The sequence below is a fragment of the Schistocerca gregaria genome, chromosome 5, assembly GCF_023897955.1.
Source record: "Schistocerca gregaria isolate iqSchGreg1 chromosome 5, iqSchGreg1.2, whole genome shotgun sequence".
In the NCBI taxonomy this organism is placed as follows: Eukaryota; Metazoa; Arthropoda; class Insecta; order Orthoptera; family Acrididae; genus Schistocerca; species Schistocerca gregaria.
Window position 1 is genome coordinate 671,992,381 of NC_064924.1, and position 17,201 is coordinate 672,009,581.

The following is a 17,201-nucleotide window of genomic DNA, read 5'->3' on the forward strand; positions in this document are numbered from 1 at the left end:
TGGTACCTCTATCGGCCCAGCAGATCTTTCAACATCATTCTGTAGTACTAAATCTCCGGGACCTCTAGCCGTTTCCTCTATTGTTATCTGTTTCCTTATATCTAGACTGATTTTCTTCCTAGTGAGTCAATACTTTCTCAAATTAAATGCAATTTTGGCCTGCTGTATGTTGCTCATAATTAATTTGCGGCTTCTACCGTCCCTTGTGAGCTTGCTTCCTGAATAGGCAAACTGCCCTGTCACTTGTGACTCATCTCTTTTAATTCTCATTCTTGGAGGTTCGTCACCTTACCCTTTCTATTTTTTGCTCTCCAGCCATACTAGTTACAGAACATTAATCTCTTCAGAACCCCGAAATTTACCATGGAGGGCGAGACATTTGAAAAGGAGTGGCGCGCGTGGCGCCGCTACGGTGGTTGTGAGTTGGGGGCGAGTGAGTCACGGTCGGATTAACCCGGCAGACCTCCTCTAGTTGGCCCCCGGCCTCGACACCGTAAAGCAGAGTAGAGCGCTGGCGCCCTCTGCATCAGCGGCACTGACGCACTGGGTCACCTCACACCGCCCAGGGGCAACTGATGGGTCTCAGGACCTTCTTAGATGGCCGCAGACGTCTTCACTTCCGGGCAAATTGCCTCGCCTCGTTCATTCTACTGTTTACTGTCACCACACGTGATATAAGTGAATAAGTTCGTAGAACGAGGTATCAGGAAGACAGAGCTATTCTCAAAGACATAAAACACATACATCAAGCCTTTCTTCTGTTATTATGTTAAGTTTCAACTAGCAGAGCGAAGTTCTAGAGCATTGCGCATCAGTTTCGGGAGGCAAATCTCGCATTGCGTTGTGGTCCCCACCACGAAACTTTCCCCGAGAGGCTGTTTCGCTGAGAGCCAGACCCCTCTCAGCATTTGGGCGCAAAAGACGGTCTCTTACTTCTCTTGTTTCACGTAAAGTGAATTTCGTTACTTTTTGCGCACGAGGCGAGGGCGAACGCGGCTGCAGCAGCTAGAGTTACGACACAGCAAACCGTCGTGATTGTCTACCTCAAACTGGCGACTCACCTTGGTTTTTCTGTTCCGCGCAACATTTCGCTCTTTTTGAGTGAAAGGGCGAGACAGCTGTCTCACGAAACAGTCTCGCGCAACGTTACTGCGGGGGAAGGAAGTCTCGGATGATGTAAACACATCTTAGCGCATTCTCACTTTTGCTTTCATCGCTTATAGAAGAAGTTTGTTGAGGGGCATGTTGAACCAATACGTTATTAATACAGCTGATTAGTTTTTGGGCTGGTCTGTTGTTTATGAAAAGAAATAAGGCACTCTGGTCAGTTTCACTTAATTCCGTGGAGTGGACCTTGCAAAGCAGAATAAAAGAAGAATATCTAGAAATGAACTGTCGTCATTAAAAGACACACTGCATTCCCTCTTTCGCATAAATATTCATCCTTCCCCTGCTGTTCATGCCCGACTGCGAGATGACATACTCGCCTCTGAAATGTGTGAATACATGATACCCAATTAGCAAAAGTTATGAGAAAGACAACAGAATAAAATCTGATGAAAACATTCATATTCTTAAGATCTACGGTAATCGGCATTCTGAGACTTGCACCAGTACTAATTCATATAGAGTTAACAGAAATTATCAGTCACAATACTAAGGGCTGAAGCTAATCATTTGGAGCTAGTTATGTAACAGCTTGACGCTCATACACGAAAAAGGAAGTGGCAAGTACGCCATCACCGATGGGAATGAAAGCGATGTTAAACGTTACAAAAAATTGTAAGAATTTTGGCAGACTGAACTCAGAACTTCTGTATTTATTGTCTCACACCCCGGGAGCCAACAAGCTGTACGTAACTTCGCAAATGGTGAAAAGAAAAACACTCGTAATCGTTGAATCCTCACAAAGATCTCTGTGAATTCTAAACCAGTTTTCGCTATTGCAACAGTTTCGAATCTTGTTAATTTTGATTTGACGTGAGTAGCACACGCTTTCTTGGTGAGGTCCTAGTAGAGGTGGTAGAACTGTGTCTATCACCTTTTACAGAAAAAAATGAAATTATCGTGTGGCATTGTTGGCCGGGACGCCCCGTTCGGGGAGGACGACACAACACCCAGTCCACGGGCGGAGAAAATATCCAACACGGCCGGGTATCGAACCCAGGCCAGCCGCGAGGGACGCAAGCACGAAACCACCTTTTTTTATCTTATTTTGTTCGTAATTGTTCGTTGCATTTGTTCGGGGCGGACGTCCCATGACACCCGTTCAAGTTCATAGTTGTTCAATTCACTGAGTTTTTTCATTACAGATGTCAGCTAACCCCCTGATCCAAGCCACTCAACTAAGCAGGCGAACTCCTTTTGCAGATCTGGGGTAGGGGTCAGTATCGAGTGGATAAGGATAACCAGAGAAAGTGGCTTAAAATTTCTGATCGCCGGCGTCCATTGTGAAGTCTGGGATTAAATCCCAAACCTGTCAATCGTATCTCGTTGACTACTGACGTATGACGCTTCAATAACTACAAACATAACAGACCACTGAACTGCACAATCTCTGGCCATCGTTATCTTCTCGAACTGATCCCTACCCCACATCTGTAAAAGGGGTTCACCTTCCTATTTGAGTGGCTTAGGGTATATGTAAATACTGTTTGTGGTGTTGAAGCTATTGCCAGACATTCATAGACAAGACAAACACCGATACTGAGGAGAGCTAAGGAAAATTAGAAACGCTATCAGTGTCCGATGTGTGGAGAAACAGTTGAAATCTCTAGAATTGAACAAAGCTCCGGGGCTTGGTGGAATCCGTATCAGATTCTTTGCTGAGTTTGCGATTGAATTAGCACCTCTTTTAATCATTGTATACCGTAGTTGGGACGGACGTAAAACTGTGCCTAACACCCGGCTACAGGAAAAGTAGTAGAACGAATCCACAGATACCCGTGACATCCAGTTGCTGTAGAATAATAGAACATATTGTGAGCTCAAACGTAATGAAGTTCCTCCAACTGAACGAACTCCTCCGTGCCATGCACCATTCCGAAAACACCGATGAAGTGAAATTCAACTCACTTTTTTCACATAACATCCTGAAAGCATGGAGCAAGGTAGTCAAGAAGATGCTGTATTTCTCGATTTCAAAAAAATACAGGTACAAGCGAAATTTGTGACTGGAGTGAAGATTTCCTAGGAGCGAGGACGCAGCATGTTATTTAGGACTGGAGTCTCAGACAGATTTAGAAGTAAAATCGGGAGTTCCCCTGGAAAGTGTGTTGGGACGATTGCTGTTCATGATGTTCAGCAATGACATTGCAGACAGTAGCAGCCTCAGGCTTTTCTCATATGATAAGCTATATATAATAAAGTAATGTCCGAAAATATTCAACCGGATGTCGATAAGATTTCAAAGTGTAGCAAAGACTGGCTACATGCTTTAAATGTTAGGAAATATAAAAATTGTGCACTTCACAAACGAAAAACCATGCTATTCTATGGCTGCAGCACCAGCAAATCACAACTGTAATCCGTCAACCCACACATATAATTGGATATAGCACTCTTTAGGGATATGAAGTGGAAGTATCGCTTATGAACAGTCGTAAGTAAAGCCGTTGGCAGGCTTTGGTTCATTGGTAGAACACTGGCGAAATGTTATCTGTCTACAAAGCAGACTGGTTATAGATCACTCGTATGACCCATCCTAGAACATTGCTGAAGGGTATAGGACCCGTCTCAAATGTGACTAACAGGGGATGTTGAACCTATACAGAGAAGAGCAGCACGAATGGTCAGAGATTTGTTTCGCGAGTTGGAAAGTGTCACAGAGATGATCCAGAAACTGAACTGGCACATACTTGAAGAGAGATGCAGACTTACTGGCGGATATAACCATAGGCCGGGACGGGACTCGCACCTGGAACCTTTACCAATGGTAGGCAAGTTCTCTGCCGAGTGAGTTACGCTTGAATAACTCAGTTGTAAAGAAATTGCCCGCGAATGGTGAAAATTCATTTCGTATTCTGAGTAAGCCTTGACGCAAAGGTTCCAGGACCAGCTGTAAATAATGAAGAATCCAGGAATGCGCTACAAACCCTTATGTATAGTTCCCCGAGGGGATCGTGAGGATAAAATAGGATTCATTACATTGCGCACACAGGCATTTAAAAACTCATTCTTCCTGCGCAACGTATGGCGGATGGAACGGAAAGAAGGAGTAATAACTGGTACAATGGGAAGTTCCCTCTACGATGCACTTCACAATTGTTTGCAGAGTATAGATGTAGACGTAGTTACGTGAATTCAGTTCGTTATAATTCTGTTGATGAGTCGGAGCATGTCTTTGGTGATAGTCTAAACACAGATGGATGCGAAAAATTTGTTAAGTCGTTATTTAATGATTGTCTAACGGGTTCCTTGTTTGATCAGTATTTGAGGGGGCCTGATTGGTGTTCTTCAGTTTCTCGTTGGTTGGTATCTTTTGACTGGCAAGTTTATACAATGTGGTTTGTACTTCTGGTGGTACATATAGTACACTGATCAGCCAGAACATCATGACCACCGACCTGCTATTGACATCAAACCGTGCAGGCGACGATAACAGCGTCGCCCGGCGAGGACTGACTGCCGGCCACACACACGCACGGTGCACCTAGTATCGGTACGCGTGCTGTACGTTTGTAGAATGGGAGGCCGACCGCTGTGACCGAGCGGTTCTAGGCGCTTCAGTCCGTAACCGCGCTGCTGCTACGGTCGCACGATAGAATCCTGCCTCAGGTATAGATGCGTGTGATGTCCTTAGGTTAGTTCGGTTTAAGTAGTTCTAAGTTCTAGGGGACTGATGACCTCAGCTGTCAAGTCCCGTAGTGCTTAGAGCCATTTGGACCATTTGTAGAATGGGAATTTGACCGAGGGCAGATCGTGATGGCCCGGAGGCTCGGCACGAGCATTTCGGAAACCTTGTCGGGTGTTCGAGGAGTGCTGCGGTGAGTGTCTTCAACATGTGACAAAACCAAAGGTGAAACGAGGCTCAGGCGTCGTGCGGTTGGGTGGTAACCTATCATTACAGATGTCTGATGTCGTAGGCTGGGCAGACCGGTAAAACAGGCCAGGGGGCGAACTGTGGCGGAACTAACATCAGACTTTAGTGCTGGGGAGAATACACCCAACACTCCTAACGATGGGCCGCCGCAGCCAACGACCCACGCATGTGCCAATGTTAACGACACGACACACCGGCAACTGCGACAGAAATGCGCACGTGACCATCGGCACTGGACGCTGGCACAGTGGCAGAGCGTCGTTTGGTCTGATGAATCCAGATACGGCGTCGAAATCGTCGTGCAAGACATCACGATGGCCAAGGAGTATCTTACACTGATTTCAGACCCTTCAGAACGATCATGTTTCCCGACGGCAGTGGCATTTTTCAGTAGGATAACGGGCCATGTCACAAGGCCAGGATTGTGATCGGTTGGTTCGAGGAACACTGTGGCGAGTTCCAATTGATGTACTGCCCCCCCCCCCCCCTCCCAATTCGCCAGATCTAAACCCGATCAAAGATATCAGGGATGAAAGTGGACGTGGCGTGAGAGCTCATAGCCCCCCTCACACCGGAATTTTGAGGCAGTCATGTGACTCGTGTGTGCAGAAATGCGCCAGCTCCCTCCAGCGACTTACCAACGCCAAGGCCTGATTGCCTCCTGGCCACGACGCGGCACCGCTGTTATCCGTGGCGAAAATGGACACAACGGCTGTTAGACAGGTGGTCACAAAGTTCTGCCTGATCTCGCTATGTTAACCGAGATAACCTTCCAATGAAATTAAGGAAATTTATTTTCCATTTTGTTTCGTTCTTGCTATGGATAAGCAAATGCGGCGAGATAATGCGCGAATACTTTTCCTTCCATATAATATGAACAAGAAGTGTTGAAGAAAATAGTGCAACACTAAATTCGCAACGTGAGATCCCTTAATACGTAGGAGGAGAGCGCTTTTCTAATAGACTTGAGTTAGGGATACAGTGGTGAGGATTTAGAGGACAGGCTGCGTGAAGTTACATGGCGCACGGCTGGTACGTCCTCTCCTGAAGCTCCATCAACGTCCTCTGCAATGGGACGGAGGAACGGCGTGAATCACTGGAACGACCCAATTTATCGATATTCGACAGTGTCGCCAGGCGCCTCGGCCGACTGGTCCGTGTATTCCGCTCGGTCCTAACTCGGCTCCATTTCCCCCAGCGCGAGACACGTGTGGCCGGAGAAGCCGTTATCTGTCGGCCGGTGACAGATGGGCCGCAACACATAGCTGCCTTTCACCTGCTCCTCCCGTCAAATATTTGAGCTGGCGTATGACTGATAGCGCAGTACTCGCCCACTTTAATCTACTTCCGTTTCGTGATCTGGAAAGGAAGCAGTAGTTTCGAGCAAACAGCCGCCTGCCCGCGTGGACTAATCGCATGGAGCGTGTGGGATTTTCTCGAGAGTGATGCCACGATGATGGCTAAAGTTAACAGTTAACTCCCCAGAAATACGCGGAGGGTAGGCGGGTTTGGAGGCATCAAATAATGTCAGCCGGCAAGATCACATGTAAACCGCTGAAAGCTTTACTTCTGGCACACATCAGCCGTGGCGATTACGCCTCGTTTATCGGTTTAGTACGTTCATTTTTCAGAGTGCTTTGCCAGTCTTCAAGATTAGTTTATCAGAAAACAGGAAATTACGAAGTAAATGTATGGCAGCAGATCAAAAAGACTGACTGTGTATGAAATCAGACTGGCAATAACAAGGAAAGAGTTTCTGAAAAAGATAAATTTGTTAACGTACAACATAAATTTGTGTGTTAGGAAGACTTTTCCGAAGGTATTTGTCTGGAGTATATACTTCTATGGCAGTGAGACTGTAAGAAATTCTGACAAGCAGTGAATATAAAATTTTGAAATGAGGTGCTACAAAAAAATGGTGAGGATCAGACAGGTATATCATAAAATTAATGAACTGGTACTGAATCGAATTGGGGAGAAAAGTAATGTATGGTAGAATTTGAATAAAATAAAGGATCGGTCGATATGACATCCTGAGGCATCAAGGAATACTCATAGTTTAGTAATGGGGAAAAGCGCTCTAGTGTGTGTGTGTGTGTGTGTGTGTGTGTGTGTGTGTGTGTGTGTGTGTGGGTGGGTGGGTGGGTGGGTGGGTGGGTGTCTGGGTGTGGGTCGGTGGGAGGGGCGGGGGACGCCAAGGGTGAAATAGTTCAGCAGGTTGTACATTGCTGCAATTGCTGCAATTATGCAGAGATGGATGGACTTGCGCCAGTTTGGATTGTCTTGGAGAGCTACATCAAAACAATCTTCGGACTGAAGACCACAAAAACATATATGAAGTGCAGGGACGAACTCCTTACACCACAGGAATTAAAGCACATGATTACTGACATAGAGCAAAACCGTCTCACGCTAGTCGATCCAGAGTTTGGTACAACGAAAGAAATGAGAGATATACTTTGTGAAGGCAGTAAGGGACTCTTGAAAGATGGATCCAGTGTAGTTAACCACATGCTGGCCGATAGAGGCGATTATTAGAAACACAGTACGGGCTCAACTGGAAAAAAAATTATGGCTGAAAGAATTGGCCATAGCATGCTTAAATGAATACACACTAGATGTAGCTAGACTTCGGAAAATCACAGCGAGCAGGGCTAGTAAATGTTACTATGCGCACTCTCTACGACCTAGAATTTCGTTTACCAACTTGGCTGCTTGAAGATTTCGACTCTTATGATTATTTTTGGTTGCAAATGATTTTACCTCCAGCAATGCTCTGAGTATGTGAACAAAATCAGGTTACACAGTGGTTCAGATTCCACATTAAGTTATGGATCCCAATATATTCTATAGAAATCCATTTCAGCTGGTTCTTACACTGACATAGCAAAAGTCCCACGAGAAGCAGAGATAACGGATTAACTCTGCAACACTGTGGGATAAACACTGAAGAAAGAGAGTCTACAACCTATGGACAAAAGCTTTTTTCAGATATTTATTGAGCACAAAATGCTAGTCACTCAGATGCTGTGACAGAAGGCTGGATATATTGTCGAGCTGTCATATCGGTGATTTCTCTTGTTCTAAATAGGTAAAAGTCGTCAGATATCAGGCTGGTACGCATTTCTGCCAGTCACTGTCAGCTGTACAAATGTATTAATAATGATAGTATGTTTATATTGTTGTAACCATGGTATTCAAGAAACTTTTCGATACCAAGCACAAAACACATGCACGGCACCAGCCTTAAGCATTCTCAAGCAGCCGCAGGGGTGGTGTGGGTGCAAGATGGGGTGGGGACAGGGTACATCACCTCCAATAGGAGCACAATTTTTAAAGCCCTGCTGCATTAAAAACAAGATATTAGTTTTTTACTTTATGGTCAACTGGCAATGCATACATTACCTGTTAAATTCCTTATGCTGTTATTTAGACGTTCTCTTTTGATTAAAACGGAGGACAATATCGTAGTTAACTTTTCATAACTAGGATTCATAGTCATGTGAAATTTCTTGAAAGACATCATGTTTACGCCAGTGACTGTTAAACTTTTTATTTCCACTATTGCAATTTGGCTGAGTGTCAAAATACGCAACGATTTTTGTAAAATATTTTATAAAAATTTTTGTATTTCAGCTGCGTTTGATAATGGCATAAGGCCGAACTGCAATAGTGGAAATAAATAGTTAAACAGTCGCTGGCGTAGACATGATGTCTTAAAAAAAAAGTACTTGTCAACTTCTAAAAGACTCGATTGTCAGTAGCATTCACTAGCAAATTATTTATATTTAAGCTGCCAGAGCAACATAATGTTGGTTTTGCTTATCTGTTATACAGGGTGTTACAAAAAGGTACCGCTAAACTTTCAGGAAACATTCCTCACACACAAATAAAGAAAGTATGTTATGTGGACATGTGTACGGAAACGCTTACTTTCCATGTTAGAGCTCATTTAATACTTCTCTTCAAATCACATTAATCATGGAATGGAAACACGCAGCAACAGAACGTACCAGCGTGACTACAAACACTTTGTTACAGGAAATGTTCAAAATGTCCTACGTTAGCGAGGATACGTGCATCCACCCTCCGTCGCATGGAATCCCTAATGCGCTGATGCAGCCCTGGAGAATGGCTTATTGTATCACAGCCGTCCGCAATACGGGGATGCGTAGACGAGAGCTTTCAAATGCCCCCATAAATGAAAGTCAAGAGGGTTGAGGTCAGGAGAACGTGGAGGCCACGGAATTGGTCCACCTCTACCAATCCATCGGTCACCGAATCTGTTGTCGAGAATCGTACGAACACTTCGACTGAAATGTGCAGAAGCTCCATCGTGCATGAATCACATGATGTGTCGTACTTGTAAAGTCACATGTTCTAGCAGCACAGGTAGACTGTCCCGTATGAAATCATGGCGGTGAATCGAGGAAGTACAGTACATACTGACGGTACTATAATGAGCTCTAACATGGAAATTACGCGTTTCCGGACAGATGTCCACATAACACACTTTCTTTATTTGTGTGTGAGGAATGTTTCCTGAAAGCTTGGCCGTACCTTTTTGTAACGCCCTGTATATCTAAAGCAATGTGTATGTGTGTATATCCAGAATCTTCTCCCAAACCCCAGGATCAATTTCAGTGAAGTTTGGTACAGAAATAGTAGTCCTCACGAGTATCAGCAGTGTGGCTTTTATAACCTCTCAGCTTGAACAGGAGTGAAAATGCAAAAATGTGTTTTTTTCCAGCACCTGGTGTACAGGCTGCTCTGCATGGCAGGCCTGTTGTGCAGTAACGGTATCAGCCTGTCAAATCAACCTGCGTTTCAGGGCAGTCTGTATGTCAGGGATGACAGCAGATTTCATTGTATGATAGGTGTGTTGTGTTGGAATAGCATTAGCCTGCTTTATCAACCTGCTTTGCGTTGCGTCCTGCACATCAGGGACAAATAAATTAATTTCAAGCCCTAGATGTATAGCCCACTCTGCATGAGAGGCGTGTTGTGGGAACAGTATCAACCTGCTTTATTGAACTACATTGCACAGGCTACAAATGCCGATGAGCATGGCTGCAGACAGGATGAGATGAATAGAGGAGGGGATGGACAGAATGACGGGGAGAAGGAAATGGACAGAGAGAGGGGGGAGGGAGATACATAAGGCAGGTGGAAGGTGCAGATATGTAGCGGACAGATAAAAATGAAATGATATGATCGCATGGCATTGTTGGCCAGGATGTCCCATTCGGGTTCGGCCGCCAAGTGCAAGTCTTATTTCACTCAGCGTCACGTTGGGTGACTTGCGGCCGATGATGAAGATGAAATGGTGATGAGAACGACACAACACCCAGTCCACGAGCGGAGAAAATCTCCGACCCGACCGGGAATCGAACTTGGGCCCAGTGCATGGGGGGAAGCACGTTACCACTCAGCTAAGCAGGCGGATAGCGGAGGATAGAAATAAGAAGAGGGAAAGTTGGAGATGGAAACAGAGAGTAACTAGAGGATATGGTTAGAGGGACAAGGAAGAAGATATTGCCAGAGAGAGGGGATGGAACAAATGAACAAAGAGGGGGAGGGGAGGAGATAGACATAGGTAGTAGGATGAGGCGGGCAGACCGAGGGAGGAAGAGGTGGACACAGAGAGGGGGATTAGGACGTGTGTTCAGTATATGTGTCGAATTAATAAGCGGGCAAAGTAGCAAAAAGATTGGGTAGAGCCACACATCCAAATCAGCTCTGAAATAATCAGCGGTACAAGTTATGAGGTGTGTTAGAAAGAAATGATACAGATTTTTGCGTCTGAATTTTATCCTTTTTTACGCAAATATTTCACTCTGGCAGTTACGTAGCGACAGAGGCGTAGTTTCCAATAATCGTAGCAGTTCTGGAAAGAATCTGCTGAAATGACTTTCAGCTATTTGTTTGCGACCTTCTGGGCGCCTTTCCAAGCGCTTGTTGACCGAGAAAAATGTCGTAGGAACTGAGATCTGGCGAATGTGGAGGCTATTTATTTGGAAAAAATGCATCGACGCAAACTGCTGTCTGACAAGGTGCATAGTCGTACTGTACATCCACGTGTGTGGAACGCCTGCTCGTACACGTGTATCCTTTTCCTGAGTCCTTAACTGGCTTCCGAGAGCAAATTTGCCTGACAACTTCTCCTGGAGACACACATGCTTTGCGGACGAGCCCCTGACTGTCAAAAACAAGAAGGGGCATCGTTATCTTTTAAATTTGCTTTCTCTCGTGTTCTTCAGACGAGAAGAGTTTGCAGTGTGCCATTGACGTTTGTCTTGGGACGGTATTCGAAATACTATGATTCATCACCCAAGACAAAGCTACTGGTGAAGGCGGTCCCGAAGATTAACAGACCCATCCTTCCAGTTATTGCTGTGCTCCGTGGTTAAGTTCTTTGGAATTACCATTCTGCACATTTTTCACATGTCCTAATCCTGAACATTGATGAGTGCTACAGTCGTTCAAATGTAACTCACTACAGACCACTCTCACCACCAGTCGAATGTATGCTCTCACAAGATTCACTTCTTCCACATTGTCATCTGCTCTTGGGTTGAAGGTCTTCTAACACGAGCTTCGCCAGCACTGTTTTTCGTCCCTCTAAAAAGGGTGAGGATCATTTGAACACTTGTGTTCTGGATAGGGAATGTTCTCCATAAGCAATTCGTAACTTTTCGTAAAACACACTAGTGGTTACCCCAAACTTGGAGCAAAATTTTATGGCGCAGCTTTGCTCATATTTCCTCAGTTCTTTGTTGTGCGTTTGCCAAACACTGCTTCATTTCAGTCGCTCTTAATATCAGCGTTTCAGCTGCACCATGTTCAGACTGGTACTGAGACAAGGACACGATTCAACCAAACTCTCACGCCATGGGGGTGGCAACAGCGTTGTCGGTGCATGCAGTGTTACCAGCCTCATTACTTTTCTACCACATCCCCTGGCCAAAGGCACCACAGAAATGTTGCTGCGATCTTGAAGCTAACAAAATGCAAACTTTCAGTACAGAATCTCTAATGTGAAAATAAGCGGTAACAATAAAATAGTACTCTTATGTTAATGGCCCTGTTTTAATAGTGCAGACACCTCCGCCAAAGTCTTAATTTAAAGCAAGTGGTTCTTAGGACCACCAGTAACATGATAACCGTTTTGTGCTTTTGAAAGCACATTTTGCGCTGCCTCAGAAAATTCAAGAATTCATCCCAACCTTCAGAAAATTACAGTTTTATTTTAATTTATCTTTTCACTGCGGCCATGGACGTCCGATTTCTTTCTTCTAACCATCATACTGACGATTCTTTCAGCGAATGAGTAACTGGTAGGAATTGAAAACATGTATGATATGAGTCTAAGCAATTGGATATGGGTCTCCTGCGCGTCTGGTCTTCTACTTTACTTTTATCAGATTCAGCACATGCATTCCGAAATCACAGAATTCAGTGTAAAACCGAGCTTCATCCAGCTTGAGATTTTATTTGTTCGTAACATTTAAAATAGGCTGCCACTGCAGACGAAAATCTTCTTTAATCGAAAAAGCTTGTAAGCAGTTTGAATACCTTCTGCTTTGAAAACTCGTATTTCTGTGACAAATAATCACTGCAACGTGACAAGAAAGATTGTGCATCATTTTCAAAACTCGACCTTTGTGATTCTGTTGTTTCTTCTAGGATTTCATGAACTTTCTTTCCTAAGAATTTATCTTGTTTCCTGCTCTCTAGCTTGCTCTCATGCTCCGTTAGTATTCTGTATAACTCAGCAGAAGTAATTAAGGTGTTTTCCACTTTTATAACAGAGGTTTAAAACAGGAGCAAAACATGCTTCAGAAAACGTAGATAGCATTGAGGAAGTGAATGTTCAGTTTCTTCAGCGTTATGATGATCGCCATCTTACGTCTGATACCTCCAAATCAGTGTTGAACAAGCATCCTAGCTGTCTGAAATAAAATATGACTTGATGGCAAGCCAACAGTATACAAGTCTGTCAATTCCAGTAAGTAGCGAGAACCGTCTTGTACGGATGTGTCGCAATATTTCGTTAAACTATGTTTCCACAAACTCTAAAAATTCTTTCGGTGACTGAAAATTTGATGCAGAGGAAGCAAATTCAGTATAGGTTTTGAGAATTAATGCCTGTACTTTGTAATGAATAATTTTAAGACTATGTTCTACAACATTTTTATGATATGGCAGTTGCAATTAGCTCCCAGAATGAGTGGATTTTGAGTTTTCAGTAAGACAGAAACCGAAATGTTTTTGCCAGAGTTCACTGTAGCATTATCAGCACTGTATGCACTTACTTGCTCGGATGAAATCCATTAGATTCTGTAATTCGCTTTATTGCAAGGCAAATGCCTTTGTGGGTTTCTTTGGAGCCTTCAAAAAATTTTAGCATTGTCTGAAGTACCCTGTAGTACTGAACTGCATAAGGAAGAGCTTTTATATTTCCTCGGTTTGAAAGATCTGAGGTCACAGAAAAATAAAAGGCTTTATGAAGCTCCCCTATGGCTACAAGTTAACTGTATAGACCAAGGAATTTTTCGATATAGCCGTTGCCTAAGCTCATTCGTACGAAATTTTAGATGCAATATTATTCTCTGGAAACAAGGAACTATGCAATTTCATTTGGCAATCCAATTACCTTGAGCTAAAGCAGCGTCTTACGTTGTAATAAACAAACTCAACCTGGTACACCACGACATCTTTTTCAGACTTACGTTTCTTCACATAGAAAGTTGTTATTGTTTTATTTTTACGACACTTCTGATCCGCCAGAATGTGTTTTTGTATCCTATGATGATCCAGTACAGCTCTTATTCCTTCAAATTTTGTCGAAAACGTGTTGGAGCAAATCAAATACTTTGCTGTGAAGTCGTTTTCTTTCATAAACCACATGGAAAGTCTTCGTTGAAGGCCACGTATCTTTTAACTCTCTTCTTCGAAACAGACGAACTTGGCGAACTTTCATCATCATTAGAGAAAGGACGAAACATCTTTTCGGAATGCCGATCCTTTCTAATTCTAAAAAGCTCCAACAGGACGTGAAACACGCTGGCAACTTAACTACCCAATAATAAATATTTTAACAGACAAATATGTATTTTGAATTATGTATAATGATTTGGGGAGGAAATTCACACATCATTCTTTGTCTTTGTTTTCATGATTCGCAAGTTCGGCACAAGGCTGAATAAAAATGTGTCTCGAGCCCCGTTGCTCTGGATCCTGGACAGTATTTTAAATTCCGAGACGATACGCCGAGTACTGGACATACAGGACACAGTGTAATCAAACAAAAGACACCTCATTTCAGCGATGACTGGTGCGTCCCTACAGTATCGTTTGTTCGTATAGGTTAGCTGCGGCCGAAAAACAAGAAAAAAACACTAGCGACAGACAGTCTGTTGACTTGTTCCGAATGAAGGTCATGGGGGAAAATGCGTTTTGCGACTAATTCACACTCCTACTGCTGGTACATACTGCTGGTTGACTGGGTAATTTAGTTGTTCTTGGGAAGTTCCACTTTCATTCGGTATTTTAGAGACGCGGCTTGCTTCGTATCAGTGCAATGATTCCCTTTACAGCGGGTCATATAATCGTCGGCCGTAGGAAGTAGTTTCGAGCAAACGGCAACAAATAACACGAACTGCTTTGACTTGTTTATTTATGTTACTCTGGCCCTGAGACGTGCACGTTACTTACTGCTGTGATATTCACATGTTTATGCTTCCATAATGGTAAGCCACTTAGATCTGCTGCTATAACATTACAAATTGAACCCGTTCCTTAGTTGCAAAATAAATCTTACCCATCATCCTACGAAACAAATATAGTTCGTCGTGAAAAACTGGGATCAACTTAGAACTACGCTGTAATGGTTTTTATGGCAGGATCAGCGGTAAATAAACATTACTTAGTGGAATTATGTGGACGCTTTAACGTGGCAATTTTAAGTTTGGAAGTGTTTGAACTGCAGTTGCCTATGATACCGGTACAGGTCAAGCCTGAACTAACTCATTTACTTCAGTACCAACTCAGCAAGCTATTGCGCGGTAGCCGTTATCGAATGCTTTTGGTACGCCGCTTTGCTTTTGTTTGTAAATAGCTCATTCCTTTTTTTTCCATATTTTGAAATAAATCAAGACACTAACCCAGTCCATCACGGATTTCCATTACGGCTCTCACAACACCAGAATGGATCGACGATACCTTTGATCATTGTCAGTTTCGCAGAAACATAGAAACGGGTGTATATTGCCAGCATGCGACATGGAAGCGGATCTCGTTCCTCCGTACCCCTCCTAAGCCCTCGGGCTTTATTTGCACTTACGGCCAACTGCCACGTTATATGTATGCATTGATGATAGTAATACAACACTTTGAACAACAGTGCGGAGTAGAAACAATCTTGCGATCCACATTCAAAATGTGCTGATTGTCGATTGGAAGTCGTCTTGTTAATATGGCAACAGAACTGCTTTCGTCATGTTTTAAGAGTTCATATTTCAGCTGCAAAGGTGTCTCTGTCTGCTCTTATTTCCATGCTTAGTTCTGCTTCTATTCGGTATAACAGATGATTTATGGCAGTTGTAAAAGAAGTAAAATCTTCGGTAGCTGGATTTTTAGTGTGGTTTTAGAATTTTTACGATGCCACGTAACGGCGCCGCCATTAACTAACTGTATAGCGCTGAACCGAGACACGGCCTGTTTCACACCAAGTTTTTTCGATACGGATGAGTCACTTATTTAGGAGCCAATAGGCTCGACGCCGTCCATTACCCTCTTGCAGTAAGGCTGTTGGTCCAGCAGGTGAAATGGATAGCCTCTCACGGAAACGTATTGTGCCGTGTAAATCAGCGTTGTCAACAAAAAAAGAGGAGTCCTTCCGCGTATCCAATGGGAAGTCAGGCGACTTGAAAGCCACGCTGCTTGTTATACAAAGAATCCACAAAGGGATTATGCCAATTTTGGAATTGTTATGAAATGTTTGCCAGTTATGAAACGCTTTAACACATTGTCTGACAACAATAGTGAATTGTGTCTAACCTGGTCACCTGCTTCAACTAAAAGATAGTATCTGTGAGACAAACGTGCGAAAACACTTGCGGCACACAAGGGCTTAAGAGAAAAGTGAAGTAAATCAATGAGTATTGGAGCAGAATTTTTTTCTGAATAGAGCAGAAAAAGCAACACAAAATTTCATTCAGAAACTCGTACGAAGAATCTTATAGATACGAAATGGAAACTTTGTTTCACTAGTGATTTTAAAACAAAAATTACTGAAAATAAATATCCAGCAATATTTAGCTAATCGAGCTGTAGTGGTGTGATTCGCGACATTCTTCTGTTGTGTGCACATTTCACAGGAACGTCTGTTTTTGGTCGAGAAGTGCGAGTACTGAACGAAATCATCTCCGCCCAGCCGCAGGGAACAGAGATGTGGGAGAGTCGGGTTCTGTCTTCCTCACACAGTGCTAGCAGTGTATCTACATACACACACACACACACATATATATATATATATATATATATATATATATATATATATATATATATATATACTCCGCGTACCAGTGTGAAGTGCATGGCTGAAAGTGTTCAGCATTCCACCAAATGCTAGGGTTCCTTGCCGATCTAATCGCTTGAGGACTGCGGGAAGAAAAACTGCTTAAATGCCTCTGCACAAGCTGTGTTTAGTCTAACATTGTCTTCTCGGTCGGACGGAGCAGGGTAACGCAGTGGTTAGTACATTGGACTCGCATTCGGAAGGACGACGGTTCAAACCCGCATCCGTCATTCTGGTTTCCCTTGATTTCCCTAAATGGCCTAAGGAAAATGCCGGAATGGTCCCTCTAAAGGGCACAGCCGCTTTTGTTCTCAATCTTTTCCTAGGCCCAGCTCGTGCTCCGTCTCTAATGACCTCGTTGTCGACGGGTCGTTAATCTCCTCCTCCTCCTCCTCCTGCTCCTCCTCCTCCTCCTGCTCCTCCTCCTGCTCCTCCCCTTGGGTGTCACTGCGGGGAGTGGTACTTCAGATACAGGGGTCTGAAGTATATTTCTAAGTTCTTCGCGTGATAATGGTTTTTGAAAATTTGTATGTACAGTATAGGGTGTGTGTGTGTGTGTGTGTGTGTGTGTGTGTGTGT

At 43.6% G+C, this 17,201-nt stretch overlaps 1 protein-coding gene across 1 annotated transcript in view; it reads right to left on the reverse strand.

The window, feature by feature from the left end:
* LOC126272090 (laminin subunit alpha-1) overlaps window positions 1–17,201 on the reverse strand; it is a 1,228,077-nt gene that overhangs the window by 542,944 nt on the left and 667,932 nt on the right. The gene's annotated exons all lie outside the window — the stretch shown is intronic.